General features: G+C 34.8%; 1 long non-coding RNA gene across 4 annotated transcripts in view; it reads left to right on the plus strand.

Annotated features, from left to right (window-relative positions):
• The window catches only part of LOC141584276 (uncharacterized), a 207,790-nt gene that overhangs the window by 150,303 nt on the left and 38,719 nt on the right, over positions 1–18,768 (plus strand). Inside the window, exon 5 of one of the 4 annotated variants that reach the window (XR_012517219.1) lies at positions 1,451–9,372. The exons of the other annotated variants lie outside the window; for them this stretch is intronic. This is a non-coding gene — a long non-coding RNA (uncharacterized LOC141584276). Of the gene's footprint in view, positions 1–1,450; positions 9,373–18,768 lie in introns of those variants that run through there. 4 annotated transcript variants of the gene reach the window in all.

Raw genomic sequence — 18,768 nt, forward strand, 5'->3', positions numbered from 1 at the left:
TTAAGCCACATTTTTTTTTCCTTAAAAGATGATCTAACATCATTAGTCTATTCACAGAATGAGTTGTTTTCAATTCCTGTGTATTTTGGTTATAAACCACGAAAAAAATTATCCTTATTCAAGCTCAGTTTTAATTGAATTCTAAAATGTTAATATGGTTGAATATATAAAACCCATTCCAACTGTTTAACTCTTTTGTCCATATAGACTCAGTTTGTATTTTTTTAAAAAGCACATTTATTCCTCTTATCCAAAGAACTGTTCAAGATAATACTCCCTTTAAGTAAAATGTATGCAATTTTTAAGTACCATTGCAAGATGTGGGTGTGAGTTTTGATGGTAAGGAGTTTCCTGATACACTGTAGTATCACCAATAGTGCAGTTTTGGAGTGGTGAAAAATAGAATTATTCAATTTCCTTTTTAAAAAAACACAAGATGACTGTGAATGCAGAGTAGTTTAGTAATTTCTTCATGTCATATAAAACAACAGTTAGAAGCAATAACAGAAATGTATGTAAAGAAAAGATTTATTTCAGTAGTGCTTTGGTATTCACATAATAAAATCAGATTCTTCAGAAGGTCTCTAAAATTAGCTAAATTGTGGTTTCTAAGTGTCTTTTCTTAAACAGAGCAACTGTATCTTACAGCTAAGAGCTATAGCTTTTGCTATAGCTAGCTCTTGCTTCTTTGTCATATTTAAAACAATTTTATAACTTCATAAAGTCCAATCCCTGCCTACTCCAGTCATCACCAGTAAGAATTTAATTTTATGCACCAACACCACCAAACCATGTTCTTCACGTTCAAAAATCCCCAACAATGTCAACATGTTCTACAAATCAATACTGGTGCTATTCTCATCCCACCAGCTGAAATGTCCATACTGCTTCTATTGCAAAGTTTTGAAGTCATATTTTATTGTCTTCCAAGAGGCTTTTTCAGGTAGTTACTGTCCATCCCATAATACTTTACCCCAAATGTAGGCACAAGTTTTTCCTTAATTTCCAAAGCATGATTAACTATAGGATGTAGCTTAAAAAAAAAAACTAATTGAGACATAATTTATATTCCGTAAAATTCATCCATCTCAAGTATGCAATTCAATGAATTTTAGGACATTTACAGAGTTGTACAATCATCATCACAATTTTAGAACATTTTCATCATCCTAAAGAAAACACCTCCTGCATATTTATAGATATCTTTCATTCACACCCCTAGGCCTAAGCAAATACTAATCTACTTTTTGTGTCTCTCTATTTTTCTTTTCTGGACATTTTATATAAATGGTGTCATACAATTTATGTTTGTATATTTTTGGTTTCTTATACTTAGCTTAATGTTTTTAAGGTTCATCTATATTGTAACAAGTGTCAGTACTTTGTTCTTTACATTGCTGAATAGCATTTTATTATATTAATGTACTCTATTTTATTTATCAATTAACAGGATTCAACATTTTAAAAACTTCAATGAATGGGGAATTCTACTTGTGGCATGCTAGGATAAAGTTGCCTCTCCACTACAAGCAATTGGAAAACAGGGCAAAACTGAAACTACTGTTTTCAGAGAACAGGCTCCAGGACTATCATAGTCAAGAGAGAAGAAAAAGTAATGAAGTCAGCTCTGTGATGGTGTTGGCTTTCTATGTGGAGGCACTTTTCACGTTGTGCATATTGTGGTTCGTGTTGTACATATTGTGATTAAGTTGGGGGAACTCAAATTTAACACAGTAGTCTCTGAGCTGAAGAGATAGAGATCATAGGAAAGGGAGGCTGATGCAGCTGGTATTTAAAAGAAAGAGTACTGGAATGAAAAAGACTACACAGAAAAAAAGCTACAGTAACAGATATGGTTTGATTCTGTGTTCCCACCTAAATCTCATGTGGAACTGTAATTCCCAATTACAGTTGGGAATTGGTGAGGATCTTGTGGGAGGTGATTGGATCATGGGGGCAGATTTCCCCCTTGCTGTTCTCATGAGAGTGAGTTCTCACAAGTTCTAGTTGTTTAAATGTGTGTAGCACTTGCCCCTTTGCTCTCTCTCTTTCTCTCCTGTTACCATGTGAATTCATGCTTGCTTCCCATTCAGCCTTTTGTGATGATTATAAGTTTCCTGAGGCCTCTTCAGTCATGCTTCCTATACAGCCTGAAGAATTGAGTCAATTAAACCTCTTTTCTTTATAAATTACTCAGTCTCAAGTAGTTTTTTATAGCAGTGTGAGAATGGACTAATACAGTTATCTTTCTAAAGACTCCTTTGAATATTTTGCTAAAGGGTAAACATTAGAGCTCTATGAAGTAAAGCAAAAAAGTACCTGGGAGCTGTAAATGGAACATTTCTCAGAGTTCTTATAGAGCTAGAATATGTTTAAATTCTTACCAGCCAGAGTTAAGTAAACTCACCAACAGCATATACTAAGTGAAGACCCAAAAAGTCTAGTCTTAGGAATAGTGCTAAACTAGCCCTCATGTAAAGACTATTCTGGACACTCCCTAACAATGCTTTGAAACAAACCTCAAAAGGATCATTTTGATGTTAAAGTGTATTAACACCAGCCCAAACCAAATTCAACATTCTTTAAGGGAATATAAATGAATCTAAATACTCAGCAGTGTAATTCACAAAGATAAACATTCAATTAAGAATTATAGTTCATTCAAATAATTACTAGACATATAAAAGAAACAAAATGATAACTCATAACCATAAAGAAAACTTAGTCAATAGAAACAGAAACTACAACATTAGGTATTATAAAGTTACTAAATAAGAACTTTAAAATGATTATTGGAAAAAGCTCAATGATTCAGGGAAAACTCAAAATAGTGAGGAAAAATAGGAAATGAAAAGTAGAAATAAATGGTTCCTGTAAAGCTGAAAATAGAACATCAGAAAATAAAAATTAATGCAAGAACTACATTGCACATTAGATACCACAGAAAAAATATTATTGGTGAATTTAAGTTATAAAAATAAAAATATTCAATTAAAGCATAGAGATTTTTAAAAATTTAATAAAATAGCTTCAGTGATCAATGAGACATTAAACTGTTTAAAAGCTGTATTGTTACACTCTTTCCAGAAGGAGAGAGCAAAAATATATTTGAAGAAATACCAAAAAATTTCAAATTCAATGAAAATTATAAACCACAGATCAAAGCAGCTTAATGAAGCCCAAGCAGGATAAACACAAAGAAAACAGATCAAAGTATATAATAATCAAATTTCTGAAACCCAGCAATAAAGAGAACTCTTCAAAAGCAGCCAGAGACAAAAGGCATAGGACAGGGGTGAAAGATAATGACTTCGTAAGAAACCTTGAATAAAATAGTGTGACATCTGAGAAGAAGCACCGTGAGCTAGAAGACAGTGGAACAATCTTCAAAGTTGTAGGGAAAAAAAAATAGCCTAGAAATCTATAGCCAGCCAAACTATCTTTCAAAGTGATGAAAAGACATATTTGAGCAAAAAAATTATGACAATTTGTCACTAGGAGACCTGTACTACAAGAAAATAAATTATTCAGATGGAAGAAATGAGATCAAATGAAAACTTGAATTTACATAGAAGAACGAAGAGTGAAGAGTTGCTAAAAATGGTTAACATACAAAATATTATAGAATATTTTCTTCTTTGAAAAATATTTTAAGAGATAATTGAGTGTTTAAAGCAAATAGTAACAAGGGGCTTGAAGTTTTAAAGTATAGTTAGAAGAATAACATGACAACACTAGCAAGAAATAGTAAAGCATGTAGGATTCTTATATGTGCAGTACCAAAATATAATACAAAGGCAGGCTGTGAAAGTTGAAGATGCATGTTATAAACTCTACACCAATTACAAATCAACCAACAAATTTAAAAAGTATTCTAATAAGCCATTACTGGAGATAAAATAAAACAAAAAAAAAATGCTCAATCAAAAGAAGTTAGGAAAGAGAAAAGAAGAGCAAGAGGTAAAGCAAATAGCAAACATCTGGCAAGATGGTGGAGTTACCCAAACATATTAATTATTATATCAAATGTAAATGATTTAATTACTCAAATTAAAAGGCATCATTTATCAAACTGAATATAAAATACAATCCACTCATATGCAGTCTATAAGAAATCTGCTTTAAATATGAAGCCATAGATAAATTAAAAATAAAAGAATGGGAAAAGGTACACAATGCAAACACTGATTAAAAGAAAGATGAGGAATGATGATATTAATATCAGACAAAGGAGACTTCAAAACAAAGAATATGTCCAACAATGAGAAAAATCCTTAGTGATAAAAGTTAATCTGCCAAAAAACATAGCCACGCTAAGTATGTATTCACCTAATTACAGATCATCAAAATGCATGTGGCAAAACTGACAAAATTAAAAGGATGAATACATTTACTATTATTTAATAATAAATTTAATTATTTTATTATTTAAAAATAAACTAAAAATTTTCACATTTTTCTCTCAAACATTGATAAACTACAACACTGAAATCAATAAGAGTATTTGGACAAATACTATCAACCAACTTGACCTAATTGACCTTCCTAAAATGCCAAACAGTAAAGTACACATTCCTTTCTAGTGCTCAGGGAAAATTTACCAAAGTAGCTGATGTCTCGAAACATAAAACAAGTCTTAACAAAGTCAAACTGTCTAAAAACAGAGAGCATGTTCTCTAATCATAGTGAAATTAAACTGGAAATATCTAACAGGCAAACAGATTGAAAAGATAAAAGTTATGCCATCTTTATAAATCAACAGACGTTAAGAAACCCTCTTCTAAATAACCCAGAGGTGAAAAAGAAAATAACATGGAAAATTTAAAAGATTTTAAGAGTAGTAAGAGTGAAAACATAAGACATCAACATTTGTGGGGGAATGCTAAAGCAATCCTTGAGGTTTATAGATTTAGATACTTGTCATGCTCATGTTGGAAAAGAAGATGGATCCAAAAAACAGTGACCTACGTTTCTAATTCAAGAAACTAGAAGAACAAATTAAATCAAATTAAATTTAAAAAAATAAATAAATAAAAAGATAAGAGCAGAAGTTAGTAAAATAGAAAGTAAAAAAATGAACAATATAAATACAACCAACATCTATTTACTTTGAAAGATCAATGATATTTGTTGTTGTTGTTGTTTTTACTTTAAGTTCTGTGATACATGTGCAGAACATGCAGGCTTGTTACATAGGTATATATGTGCCACGGTGGTTTGCTGCACCTATTGACACATCCTCTAAGTTCCCTCCCCTCACCTACCACCCCCCAACAAGCCCTGATGTGTTGTTCTCCTCCCTGTGTCCATGTGTTCTCATTGTTCAGCTCCCAATTATGAGTGAAAACATGCAGTGTTAGGTTTTCTGTTCCTGTGTTAGTTTGCTGAGAATGATGGCTTCCAACTTCATCCACGTTTCTGCAAAGGACATGGTCTTGTTCCTTTTTACGGCTGTGTAGTATCCCATGGTGTATGTGTACCACATTTTCTTTATGCACTCTATCATTGATGGGCATTTGGGTTGGTTCTATGACTTTGCTATTGTAAATAGTGCTGCACTAAACATATGTGCGCATGTGTCTTTATAGCAGAATGATTTATGTTCCTTTGGTTATATAACCAGTAATGGGATTGCTGGGTTAAATAGTATTTCTGGTTCTAGATCATTGAGGAATCGCTACTTCCACAATGACTGAACTAATTTACATTCCCACCAACAGTGTAAAAGTGTTCCTATTTCTCCATAGCCTCGCCAGCATCTATTGTTTCTTGATCTTTTAGTAATCACCATTCAGACTGGCATGAGATGATATTTTGATTTTGATTTTGCATATCTCTAACGATCAGTGATGTTGAGCTTTTTTCATGTTTTTTGGCCATATAAATGTCTGAAAGATCAGTAATGTTGATAAATATCTAGCTCAGCTCAGAGAGCTGGAGACGGGATATGTAAATTACTAAGATTAGATATGAAAGACAGGTCATACATATTAATTTTGCATATATTTAAAGAATGATAAATACTATGAATAACTTTATGCTAATAAGTTTGACAGCCTACCTGAAATTAACAAATGCCTTTAAAGGCACAGAATTACAAAAGGTATTACAAATTAGAAAATCTGAATAGTGTTTACCAACTAAATATTTTCATTTTTTAAAAAAATCTTTCCCAAAGAACATCTGAGGAACAGATAATCTTACTGCTTAATTTTATCTAACATAAAAGAAAAAAAACTGAAATTCTATATTTTTTTAATAGAAGGATAATACTTCCTAACTCTTTGTCTGAGACTAGCATTTCTCTTATACCAAGATCAGACCTGCACATTATAAGAAAGTAAGCAACAAATTAATATTCCTCAGAAATACAGAGGAAAAGTCTTTGATGGTAAGAAATTAAATCCAGCAACATTTAAAAATAATAAATTATGACAAAGACTGGTTAATCCCTAGATTATTTGGTTGATTTAACATTTCAAAATCACTCAGTAATTATTAACAAAGTAAAGGGGAGAATCATGATTATAGATACAGAAAATAACATCTGACAACATTAAATATGCATTCATAAAAAAAATTATGAACAAGTTAGGAATAAAATGTAATTTTTACCCAGACATGGTGGCTCATACCTGTAATCCCAGTACTTTGGGAGGCCAAGGCAGGTGTTTCATGAGGTCAGAAGTTCAAGACCAGCCTGGCCAACAAGATGAAACCTTGTGTCTACTAAAAATACAAAAATGAGCCGGGTATGGTGGTGGGTTTCTGTAATCCCAACTACTTATGAGGCTGAGGCAGGAGAATTGTTTGAACCCAGGAGGCGGACGTTTTAATGAGCCATGATCACACCATTGCACTCCAGCCTGGGTGACAGAGCAAGATTCCGTCTCAAAAAAAAGGTAATTTTCTTACTCTGATAAAGGGTGCTTAAAAAATCTCAGCTAGCATACATAACTATTAAAGCATGACTGCTTTCTCCCTATAAACTGGGACCAAGTAAAAGGATGTTGGGCCTTACCACTTCCATATAACATGTTGCTTGCATTCCTGGCCAGAACAACAAGATAAGTAAAATAAAAGATACAGACTGGAAAGAAAAGAGTAACATTTTCTCTGTTGACAGGCAACATGGTCACTTATAAAGAAAATTCTAAGAAACCTATAAAAAACAAAACAAAACAAAACCAATACCCTGCTGGAATTAGTAGGGGAATTTAGCAAAGTCTTAGAATACAAGGTCAATAAATCAAACATAAAAATAAATTGAACTTATAAATATTAGCATTGAACCATTGAAAAATAAATTTTAAAATATTTCCTTAATAATGGCATCAAAAACACCAGATATTTAGTGGTAAGTTTAATAAATTGAGTGATACACCTGTACGCTGAAAACTACAAAACATTACTGAGAGAAATTAATGAAAACCTAAATAAATAAAAAGATATAACATGTTCATAAGTTTAGGACTCACTATTAAGATGTTAATTTTCCCTAAACTCATCTATAGAATTAATACAATTGCAATCAAAACTCCAGCAGACCTTTTTTTAAAAAAGAAATTGACAAACTGATTAATAGATTTGTTTGGAACTGCATTGTTAATAGTTTTGCTATGTGGTTTTCCTGATGTTTTCTGCACATGCCAAAGAACTGCTCCCAGCCCTCAATTAGGTATTAACCAGGAAGAAATCCTCTGTGAAATTAATTCATGTGAGTAGCGAAAGAGATTCACAAAGATGCTGAATATATTTACATTTCATAATGAGATAAATTGGCGGAATTTTAAGAATGTGACAGAATGACTTAAAAATTTTGGTGGTATGCATTATGATCTGTTTGCCCAGGGAGATGCCATCATCTACTAAGGCCATTGTAGGTTGAGAGGTGGAGAATGTGCCACAAGGGCAACTCCTCTGCCTGCATTTCTCAGCAACATAGTTTTCGCACGAGACCACAGATGCTCTAACAATGTACTTTAAATATTGTTTGTTTGTTTGTTTTCTCAAAATGCCTCCCTTAGCACTAGTGGCTGTTTCCGAAAATTGTAAGAGGGGTATTTGTAAGAGCAAGAACTGTTTACATTACAAAAAATTCTCTACAATATTTCATCTTTAATAATTGTGGTTTCTTTCTACAACAACAACTGCCTATAAAAGGCAGGCTTCATTAACATTCCTTAGTCCTGCTGAGTCTCCCCTGCAGCTCTCAGCAGTCGCTCACATTTCCAGAAAGCAGGAAGGTCAAAATTCTGCATCTCCATGTGTCAGAATAACTTCATGACTTCAACTTACCACGTGGGTCTCCATTTTTGCTTCTGAAACAGAAACCCAGCAAGAATGCACTGCTTGGTTAGAACAGCCATGTTGGCAAAGCAATGAATACTAAATCTTCAGTCATTCAATCAAAAGTATTTGTGAACAGAAGAACTAAATCAACAGTTTACCAGGATGTGACTGTGGGCATGACTTAAGTATTTAATTTGTAATTTATGATACACATTCAGCCTAATTCAAAAGGAATTTTAGACAAATTATGTTAAGTAAACTAAAGGAAATGAAAGTGAGTATATAAATTAAAGGGAAAATCTCAAAATGACCCCAATTATTAAATTTAAAGAAATTTTAGACTAATTTGGATTCACAGAAAAAATATGGAGAGTTCCCATATATCTTATACTCAGTTTCTCTTATTGTTAGCATCTTCTATTAGTATGGTACATTTGTTACAATTAGTGAAACTATTAACTAAAATCTATACTTTATTCAGATTCCCTTGTTTTCATCTAACACTCTTTTTTTGTTCCGGGATCCTATGCAGAATACTACGTTGCATTTAGTTGTCTTGTCCTTTTAGCTCCTCTAGACCAGGGGTTCCCACCCCCCAGGCTGCAGACTGGTGGTAATCCATGGCCTGTTAGGAACAGAGTGCAGAACAGGAGGTGAGCCTTGGGCAGGTAAGCATTACCTTCTGAGCTCTGCCTCCTGTCAAATCAGCAGCAGCATTAGATTGCCATAGGAGGGCAAACTCCATGGTGAACTACACATGTGAGGGATCTGGGTTGCATGCTCTTTAAGAGACTCTAACTAATGCCTGAGGATCTGAGGTGAAGCAGTTTCACTCCCAAACCATCCCCCAGCACCAGTGGAAAAATTGCCTTCCACAAAGCAGGGAAACCAGTCCCTGATGCCAAAAAGTTTGGGGACTGCTGTCCTAGACTATGACAGCTTTTCTGGGCCGTGACAGTTCTGAGGAATATTGAATATTGGTTGGGTGTTTTGTAGACTCTCTCAGTTGGGATTTTTCTGATTTCTTTCTTTCTTTTTTTTTTTTTTTCTTGGACAGGGGTCATGGGTCTGGGGGAAGAAGACTACAGATATAAAGTGCCATTTGCACCACATTATATCCAGGGTACGTGTTATACACATGACTTGCAATAATTGACTTTACCCTTGGTCACCTGGCTCAGGCAATGTTTGTCAGATTTCTCTACCGTAAAGTTAGTCCATGCTGTAACTGTTGGAAGAAATTCCCCTTTCCACACTGTACTCTTTTCTAAGGAGGTGACTATGCGCAGTCCACGTGTAAGGAATAGGGAGTTCTGCTCCACCTCCTTGAGGATGGAGCACCTGCATTTTATTTGGAATTCTTCTGCACAGGAGATTTGTCTCTTCTCTCCCATTTATTTATTTGTTTAGTCATTTATTTGTTTTGGTGTGAATTCCTGATTATTTATTTTATACTTTGGGTTGAAATTGAGTCCTACATTATTTATTTTGTTGCTTAAATTGTTCCAGCTTTGAGCATCCAGAGCTCTTTCAGTTGCCCCCCAACCATGTCCCTTTGGCATATCCATATCCCCGTTGTTTGTTTTTGTTCTGATTTCATTTTGTTTATTGCCTGCTCCAGTCCTAAAAGTAGCCATTTCTCCAAAAAGTTCTATTTCCATTTACTGAAGAATGTTATCAAAAACTAAGATATAGGTGCTGAGAAGACTACTCCAATTTTTGCAGTACTAACTCTCCTTGTGACTGAAATGACTGTACAATTCTGTTTCACCAGTGGATTTTTAGGGCCATCGAAAAGTGCTTTGAATATGGCATTTAAAGAAGAGTACCAAATAGCAACATCCCATTATTTCCATTGAACTCATCCAGTATCAGCCTGTTTTAGTCACATTTTAATTCTAAAATGATTGATGCAAATAATACAACATGTAGTTTAAATTTATAAAGATTATATAAATTAGAATTGATCAACACCAGGAGTAGCGCTTCCCAGATTCTAATGTGCATACACTGGTCACCTGGAGTTCATTTAATATGTAGTTTCTCATTCAGTGGATGCTGGGTAGGACAGGAGACACTTTTGACAGCAAAATCTTAGAGCAGGAGTTGGCAAATTTTATCCTGTAAGGGGCCAGATAATACATGTTTTAGGGTTGTGGGCCACATGGTCTTTGTGACAATCATTCAGTTCCATTGTCGTAGCATGCTGTAGGAAATGCATACAGAATACGCGTAGCTGTGTTCTGAAAAGACTTTATGGACACCAATGTTTGACTTTCATATCATTTTTAAGTGTCACTAAGTATAAGGTAAAAGCCATTCTTATCTCTGGGGCTATACAAAACCAGTGGCAAGCCATAGTTTGCTGACCTGTTGGAACAATGGTTCCAAAACCTGGTCATATATTAATATCTTCTATAAGGAAGTTTAAAGTACAGTCATGCGGGTTTGTACTTTACAAAGTACATCCAGAGCTGTGCCATGTGTCTGTATTTTCCAAAGCTCTGTAGATGATTCTGAGTTGCAGCCAGGTTTGAGAGCCACTCTTGCACAGGGCCTTGAAAGCAAGCTGACTCCATGGCAATAACCACTCCATTTATGGATATTTCTAATAATGGTGAGTTTTTTTCCACCTACCATTATCCCTAAATTTGCCTCCTTGTAGTTTCTACCTAGTTGTTCCCTTTTCCTTCCAAAGCCATAGGGAATGCATCTGATGTATTTCTTTACAATGTTTTTCAAGTATTTGAAGTGTGCTATTATCATACTATCTTCAAATCTTAAATCCTCTCTTTTGCAGAGTGACATCCTCATGTTCGTCAAAGGATTTGTATGCAATGTATTTCCAGCTTCTTATTGCTAAGATTGCACTCCTCTGGACATCCTTTATGTTCCATTTTCCCTTGTCATTTACTGTACCCAGAACAGTTTTGGTATGACCCCTGAAAAATCCCAGGACTATTGGTTTCATTGGTTTGACTTTTCTGCTTTCAATAAGGCCACCAAAAATTACATTAGCTCTCTCTTTTGGAAGTCAGTTCACATTGCCGATTTATATTGAGCTTGTTACCAACCTAAGTTCCTTAGACTTTCTCAGGGGACTGAAGTTAAATCAGGTCTCCTTGATCCTATACCTACTAAAGGATGTTCTGAATGCCAGTGCTACATTCTGTATTTATCCCTATAAAATTTCTCCTTATACTTTTGGTCCACCACTCTTGCCGTTTAAAGAAACTTTTATAATCATCTGTGTTAAATTGTCATAATACTTGTTTCCAATTATTTTATACTCTATCCCTAAAGTTTATTAGTCCCTTTCATACTGACTCTGGGCTTGGCCATGTGACTCATTTTAGCAAATGCAACAAGAGTAAATTTAACATAGCAGAGGCTGGGGAAGTGATAGCAGTACTGGTTTGTCTACCTTTTAGCTGCTCTTTCTTAGAACCATGAAAGTGCAGGATAAACAAGCCCACACTAGCCTGCTGGAGGGAAAAACATCATGGGGCACCTCATCCCACAGGCAGTCAGCTCAAACCAACCCGCAGTTCACTGCAGACATGTAAAGGAGCCTCAGTCAAGATATGTTAAGCCCAGGCTAGGTCAGTAGAACTGCCCAGACAAACCCAACCCAAAAAATTGACCGATAAAGCTGTGAGCTAATATACGCCTGTTGTTTTAGGGGGTAGCTAATTTATACAACATATCACATAGTAGTTATCCTTTTTGAAATCGCTCACAAATTTGATGTGTTCCTGTGCCCAAATTATTGAATAGATTGTGCCATAATTCTAATGTTGACATTGGTCAAGCCTCTTTGTTCAGCCAGCTACCAAATACTCTACATGCAGCACATAATTTGCAAAAGAAAAATTGCATTGGAATAAAATAATTACATTGTAGTTTTACCATATTTCTACCCTTTATTAGTTTGGAAGATCATGCTCCATTTTCTAATGTCACAGTTTTATTTTCATTCAGAATGTTTAAAATGCTTGTAAATAATCTTTATTAAAAATGTTAAAATATTTCTGAGAAAGATAGTCAAATTGTTTAATATACTAGAAGTGAAAAGAGATAAACTATTGGGCAGTTGAAAAATTTCTTCAAATCTTCTCATATTGATGGTTGTTGCATATCTAAATGCAATGTGGAAGCTTTCATTTTTTTATTTTCATTTTAAATTCATACATTTGCTTTCCTCCTGAAGCCCCTAACTATTATCTTCAGTCTGAAATAGAAGTGGTAAAATCATGAGTGTAAAGGTTGAGGAAAAGAATGAAAAAGACATTTCCTGCATAGTTAGTAGCAGGAAATACCAGAAATCTCATTCAAAATATTTGTTTCCTTACAGATTTCTTTTTGTTCCACCTATTATTTTTATTTTTGTTTTTAAAAATCAATATCTTGTCTGCTGAGCAAAAAAATGAATACATTTCTTTTATACTCAGTATACTTGCTACCCTTTTAAAAAAGCAACAAAACCTTGGAACTGCGGGATAATTGGAAACATAAAACAAATAATGTTATGATAAGACAGAATAATGTAGTGGACAGAAGAATCAGTGGAGAATCAGACATATTGGTAGGATAGCCCCATATGTCAATTACTAGCTCTGTGACTTTGGGAAACATATCTTTCAGGATTTTTGTTTCTTTATACATAGCGAAGTTGATAATACCTAACTTACTGGATTATTGTGAGGACTAAGTAAGATATGTGTAATGTATCTAGTATATTGTAATCAACAAGAAATAACACTGTTACAAAATTAATAAAAACAGAAAATACCTAATGAGCACTTATTTTGAACCAGGTGGTAGGTTAAGTGGTTGGCTTGAATGTTGTGGTACCTCATGGCATCAGGAACCAAAGCTCCTTCCATTTTTTATTCTTTCCATTTCAGGTCTAAAATGGCAACTCAGAATTCAATTACAACATCCTTGTTCATAATGGCAACTAAATAAGGGAATACATTTTTCCCTGTTTAAGAACACTTTCCTCTTCCTCATGTAGCCACACCTAACTATAAAGGATACTGGAAAACATACTTTTACTTTGACTGCAGTTAAAAACTAGAAATTTTTTTTAAAAACTAGAGAGGAGAATGGGTATTGAGCTAAACCAGAAATCTCTACTACACATATTTAACACATTAATTCTTCAACGTTTTGGTCCAAATAAGTTTTTAAAAACACATTATTTTAGTTCAGTAGGTGAAGTAGAAACAAAAGTAAAAAGAAACACCACTGAAAAATTTGATCTAATTCCACAGTTTGTCTCAGGCTAGGTCAAAGAAGATGTCTGATTATAAAATTATTTTCTTGAAGCCTGGATATTAACACACTATAGTTATTCTTTCTTTCTCCCTTCCTCGTTCCCTACATACCTTCCTCCCTCCCTCCCTTTTTTCCATCTTTCCTTCCTTCCTTTCCTTTCTCTCACTTTCTGCTCTTTCTTTTTTCTAAATAAGAGCAAGAAGTAACTTCTAAAAGTTCCATTCTTTAATGAAGTTCAAATATAATTAATTTTTTTTCCAATCTAGAACCTACAGCAATTTGACTTTAAATAAAAACATATGATTCATCTGTAAAAAGGAAAACTAAATTAATCCTTCTCTGATGATGGATGAGGTAAACAGATTCAAAAGGCAGACTCAGGAAAGACTGGAGAAAATAGCATAACAACTAATTTCTACTTTCATTAAAAACCATGTTTAAAATATCTTAATTCATTTTTACATTTGTTTTTTCTTCCCATATCTTCATATTTTATATTCTGGAATTTTCTAATTTCCTGACCTCAGCATTTAATTTTCCCATCTTTGTTTATTTCTTTTGTAATACTGGGTAGTAAATACTATAGACATAGTATTCTAGTAGCAAGAGTTCATATATTAATTTATAAGAAGAATGACTGTCTTAATACTTCATATCACGTGCTGTAAATCTCTATTGGTTTTCAAGGGCTGCCATAACAAATTGCCACACACTTGTTGAACTAAAACACCAATCTCTTCTTCTATGGTTCTGGAGGTTAGAAGTTCAAAATTAAGATGTTAGTAGAGTTTTTTTTTTTTTTTTTTTTTTTTCCTGGACATTATAGGGAAGAATCCATTCCATGCCTCTCTCCTAATTTTTAGAGGCTGCTAGGAATCCTTGATGTTCTGTGGTTTGTGGCTGTATCATTCCAGTTTCTATTTCTGTCTTTACATTGACTTTTTCCTTATGAAGTCATGGCATTTGTGATGGCATTTTGGACTTACTTGGTTAATCCAGGCTAGTCTCATCTCAACATTCTTAATTTAATTACATTTTCAAAGACCATTTTTCAAAGTAAGGTAATGTTTACGAATTGCAGAGATGAGAACTGGATGTCTTTGAGTGGGCATTATTCAACCAACTACAATACTTTTAAGATGTTTTTTAACCCGTAATATTTTATGATATTAAAATACTCAATAGGACTAGAGGCCAGCTCTTTATACTGGCTATAACATGGTTTACATTTAGTAGACTTTATCACTTTAAAACAATTTTAATAAAATATATTTTTTCACAAGTAAATAAAATTCTTGAGCCACTTTATGTGTATATCACTTGACAGTTTCAGGAGTAGAAAAAGACTTTCAAGTAACTAATCTGCAAACCATAAGCTCTCCTCACTCTGAATGTCATTTATCATCTCTCACAAGTACCTTAGCAAAATTTAGGGCATTATAGATAATAGAAAGTGGTAAAGATCATAATGCCAAGAACTTCATAATCTTAAGTAGACATTCAGCAACCTTGGTAGAATATTCAGCTTCTCTCTTTCACTAAAACTGTAAACTTACTAGTTTGTATGCACATACTCAGCTGATGCATAATTCTATACTGGAAAAATATTCAGACTGCAAAAGCTCTGAGAAGTGGCAGAGAAGATTCTTCATATACAAAGTGCATTTAACTGCACTGGTATAGTTTGGCTATTTGGCTTCTCCAAATCTCATGTTGAAATGTGATCCTCAGTGTTGGAGGTGGAGTCTAATGGAAGGTATTTAGGGCATGGGGACAGATCTCTCATGAACAGCTTTGTGCCTTCTCCACCCCATGGTAATGAGCGAGTTCTTGTTCTATTAGTTCTGGAGATCTGGTTGTTAAAAAGAGTCTGGTGCATCTCTTCTCTCTCTTTTTGCCATGCGACATGCATGTTTCCCCCTCACCTTTCACTGTGATTGAGGTCCTCACTAGAAGCAGAGGTTGGTGCCATGCTTCTTACACAGCCTGCAGAATCATAAGCCAAATAAACCTCTTTCTAAAATAAACTACTCAGCCTCAGGTGTCCCTTTACAGCAATGCAAAGTAGGCTAATACATATACTTCTTTCAATTAAAGTATTTATTAATTTTTCTATAGCTCTTCTTTCAAAATGCTTCTATTTCTTATGAAAGATGATGGTTAAAATAGTTTTTGAAATTATTTTGTGGCAGCAATTTTGATTTATTAGATGGAAGAAAAAGAAAAGGAAGAGGAAAAAAAGAGAGTTCAGTGTGAAAGGTTAGATAATTCAGGCAAAAGATAGCCTGGTATGAACCAGTCTTTTCATTATGGATTGAGGGTAAAGGGCAGACTTTAGAGAAAAAGTGGAAGGAAAAAGCAAAATGAAACATGCTGAATACCTGTGATAAGGGCAAAGAGAAATTACACGGTGGGAGGAATAAATTAACATGCATATTTTAAAGTTCATTTGTCCACATCACAGGCCAAACTTGGTATTTGTCTCTCTCCTGCCAATAGTTTGAATCAGATGAATTTGCCAGGCTTGGAGCACTCAAACTTCATAGCTGCTTGCATTATTATTTTTCCTTTTAAACAGTGTAGTGGAAATAACTCACCACATTGATAATTGATAAAAGAAGCAACCAACAGTATTATCACTTAAGAATTAAACAGAGGAATATTTACTATTTCAGTGACATCCTATAAATAGATTTCCTTAAAGATCATAAAAGAAAGATAATAATGGCTAAGTCTAAATCAATAATATGTTGCTTATTTTTACCCTTCAGGGATGATTTTCTGTGATTCAGATTTAAAGTGAAACCAGTGTTATTACTCATAAAGGATTTGGGGTATCCACCTGGTCATGGGACCCATGTCTCACAGACTATGGCCCTAAAGAAGATAGCAAGATTTAAGGAATATCTGAAGCTGGGCAATTTATTTATAAAGGAAGTTTATTTGGCTTATGATTCTGCCATTTATTTTCACACATTCCACATTTCTCATGATACAATAAGTGATACAATAAGAGATTCAATTTTCTGGTTCGCCTTCATGTCAAAAGAAGGCCTAGAGAATTGATTTGGTTACTTTGTTAACAGCCTCCTTTCCAAAGCCCTGTTTGAAAATTGAATTCCAAGATAGTTCAGTTCACCAAACTGGCCAGGACATTGGTAGTATCTTTACTTCCAAAGGATTGGTGGATGTGATCTATGAAGAAAGCTTTTTGTTTTATACGCTATTCTTTGGCAACCAACATGTGATCAGATTAAAGAAGAACTACAGTTGCCTCTTTGAGCAGCACATTCTTCTGAAGTACAGAACTCAGAGCAGTAAAATAAGAAACTTAATTTTGGATCCCAGTCAGGGGTTTTGCCCCAACCCTGGCGCCGTGGTTCTTGGTGCAGAGTAAACGGGACTGGGTCCCCTTTTGGTCGACGTTTGGAGCTCCAGGAAGGCAGAGTCACCTATTCAGCTGATTGAAAAAGGGACTCAAGAAGGAAGCCAGACTGGAGATTCCCGGGCAGAAAAGCATCACGAATCTTAATGCTGCTGGCGCAGTGGGTTGCTCAGATCCCAGCGCTGGGAATCAACAAGTTGGACGTCCACTCAGAGACCTAATTTGAAAGTTGGTAATTACAAAGATGACAGGTGGATAAATTTATAATGATGGGAAGAAACCAGAGTAAAATGGCTGAGAATACCCAAAATCAGAATGCCTCTCCCTGTACAGGGGATTACAGTTCCTCATCAACAAGGAAACAAGGCCTGATGGAGAACGAGTGTGTTCAATTAACAGATTTGGGCTTCAGAAGGTGGATAATAAGAAACCTCTGTGATTTAAAAGAACATGTTCTAGCCCAAAGTAAAGAAACTAAGAACCTTGAATAAAGGTTTGACGAAATCCTAACGAGAATAGACAATCTAGAGAGGAATATAAGTGAATTAATGGAACTAAAAAATACAATACAAGAACTCTGTGAAGTATATGCAGGTTTTAACAGTCAAATTGATCAAGCAGAAGAAAGGATATCAGAGGTCAAAGACCAACTTAATGAAATGAAATGAGAAGACAAGATTAGAGAAGAAAGGGTAAAGAGGAATGAGGAAAGTCTCCAAGAAATATGGGACTATGTGAAAAGACCTAATTTACATCTGATAGGTATACCCTAATGTCATGAAGAGAATGAATCCAAGCTGGAAAATATTCTTCAGGATATTATTCAGGAAAAATTTACTAACCTAGTAAGGCAGGAAAATACTCAACTTCAGGTAATACAGAGAATGCCACAAAGATATTCCTCAAGTAGAGCAACCCCAAGACACATAATAGTTAGATTCACCAGGGTTGAAATAAAGGAGAAAATTCTAAGGGCAGCTAGAGAGAAAAGTTGGGTTATCCATAAAAGGAAACCTATCAGACTCACAGCAGATCTCTCAGCCGAAACCCTACAAACTAGAAGAGAGTGGGGGTCAATATTTAATATCCTCAAAGAAAAGAATTTTCAACCCAGAATCTCATATCCAGCCAAATTAAGCTTCATAAATGAAGGGAAAATAAAATTTTTCACAAACAAGCAAGCACTCAGAGATTTCATCACCACCAGACCTGCTTTACAAGAGCTCCTGAAAGAAGCACTATACACAGAAAGGAACAGCCGGTATCAGTCATCCCAAAAATTTACCAAAAGGTAAAGAGTATCTCCATAATGAAGAATCTATATCAACCAATGGGCAAAATAGCCAGCTAGCATTAAACGACAATATTAAACTCACAAATATCAATATTAATCCTAAATTTAAATGGATTAAATGCCCCAATCAAAGACACAGACAGGCAAATTGAATAAAAAGTCAAAACCCGGCCGGGTGCGGTGGCTCAAGCCTGTAATCCCAGCACTTTGGGAGGCCGAGGCGGGTGGATCACGAGGTCGAGAGATCAAGACCAACCATGGTCAACATGGTGAAACCCCGTCTCTACTAAAAATACAAAAAATTAGCTGGGCATGGTGGTGCGTGCCTATAATCCCAGCTACTCAGGAGGCTGAGGCAGGAGAATTGCCTGAACCCAGGAGGCGGAGGTTGCGGTGAGCCGAGATCGCGCCATTGCACTCCAGCCTGGGTAACAAGAGCGAAACTCCGTCTCAAAAAAAAAAAAAAAAAAGTCAAAACCCATTGGTTCGCTGTATCCAGATCCATCTCATAAGCAAG

The sequence above is a fragment of the Saimiri boliviensis genome, chromosome 4 (genome assembly GCF_048565385.1).
Source record: "Saimiri boliviensis isolate mSaiBol1 chromosome 4, mSaiBol1.pri, whole genome shotgun sequence".
Classification (NCBI taxonomy): Eukaryota; Metazoa; Chordata; class Mammalia; order Primates; family Cebidae; genus Saimiri; species Saimiri boliviensis.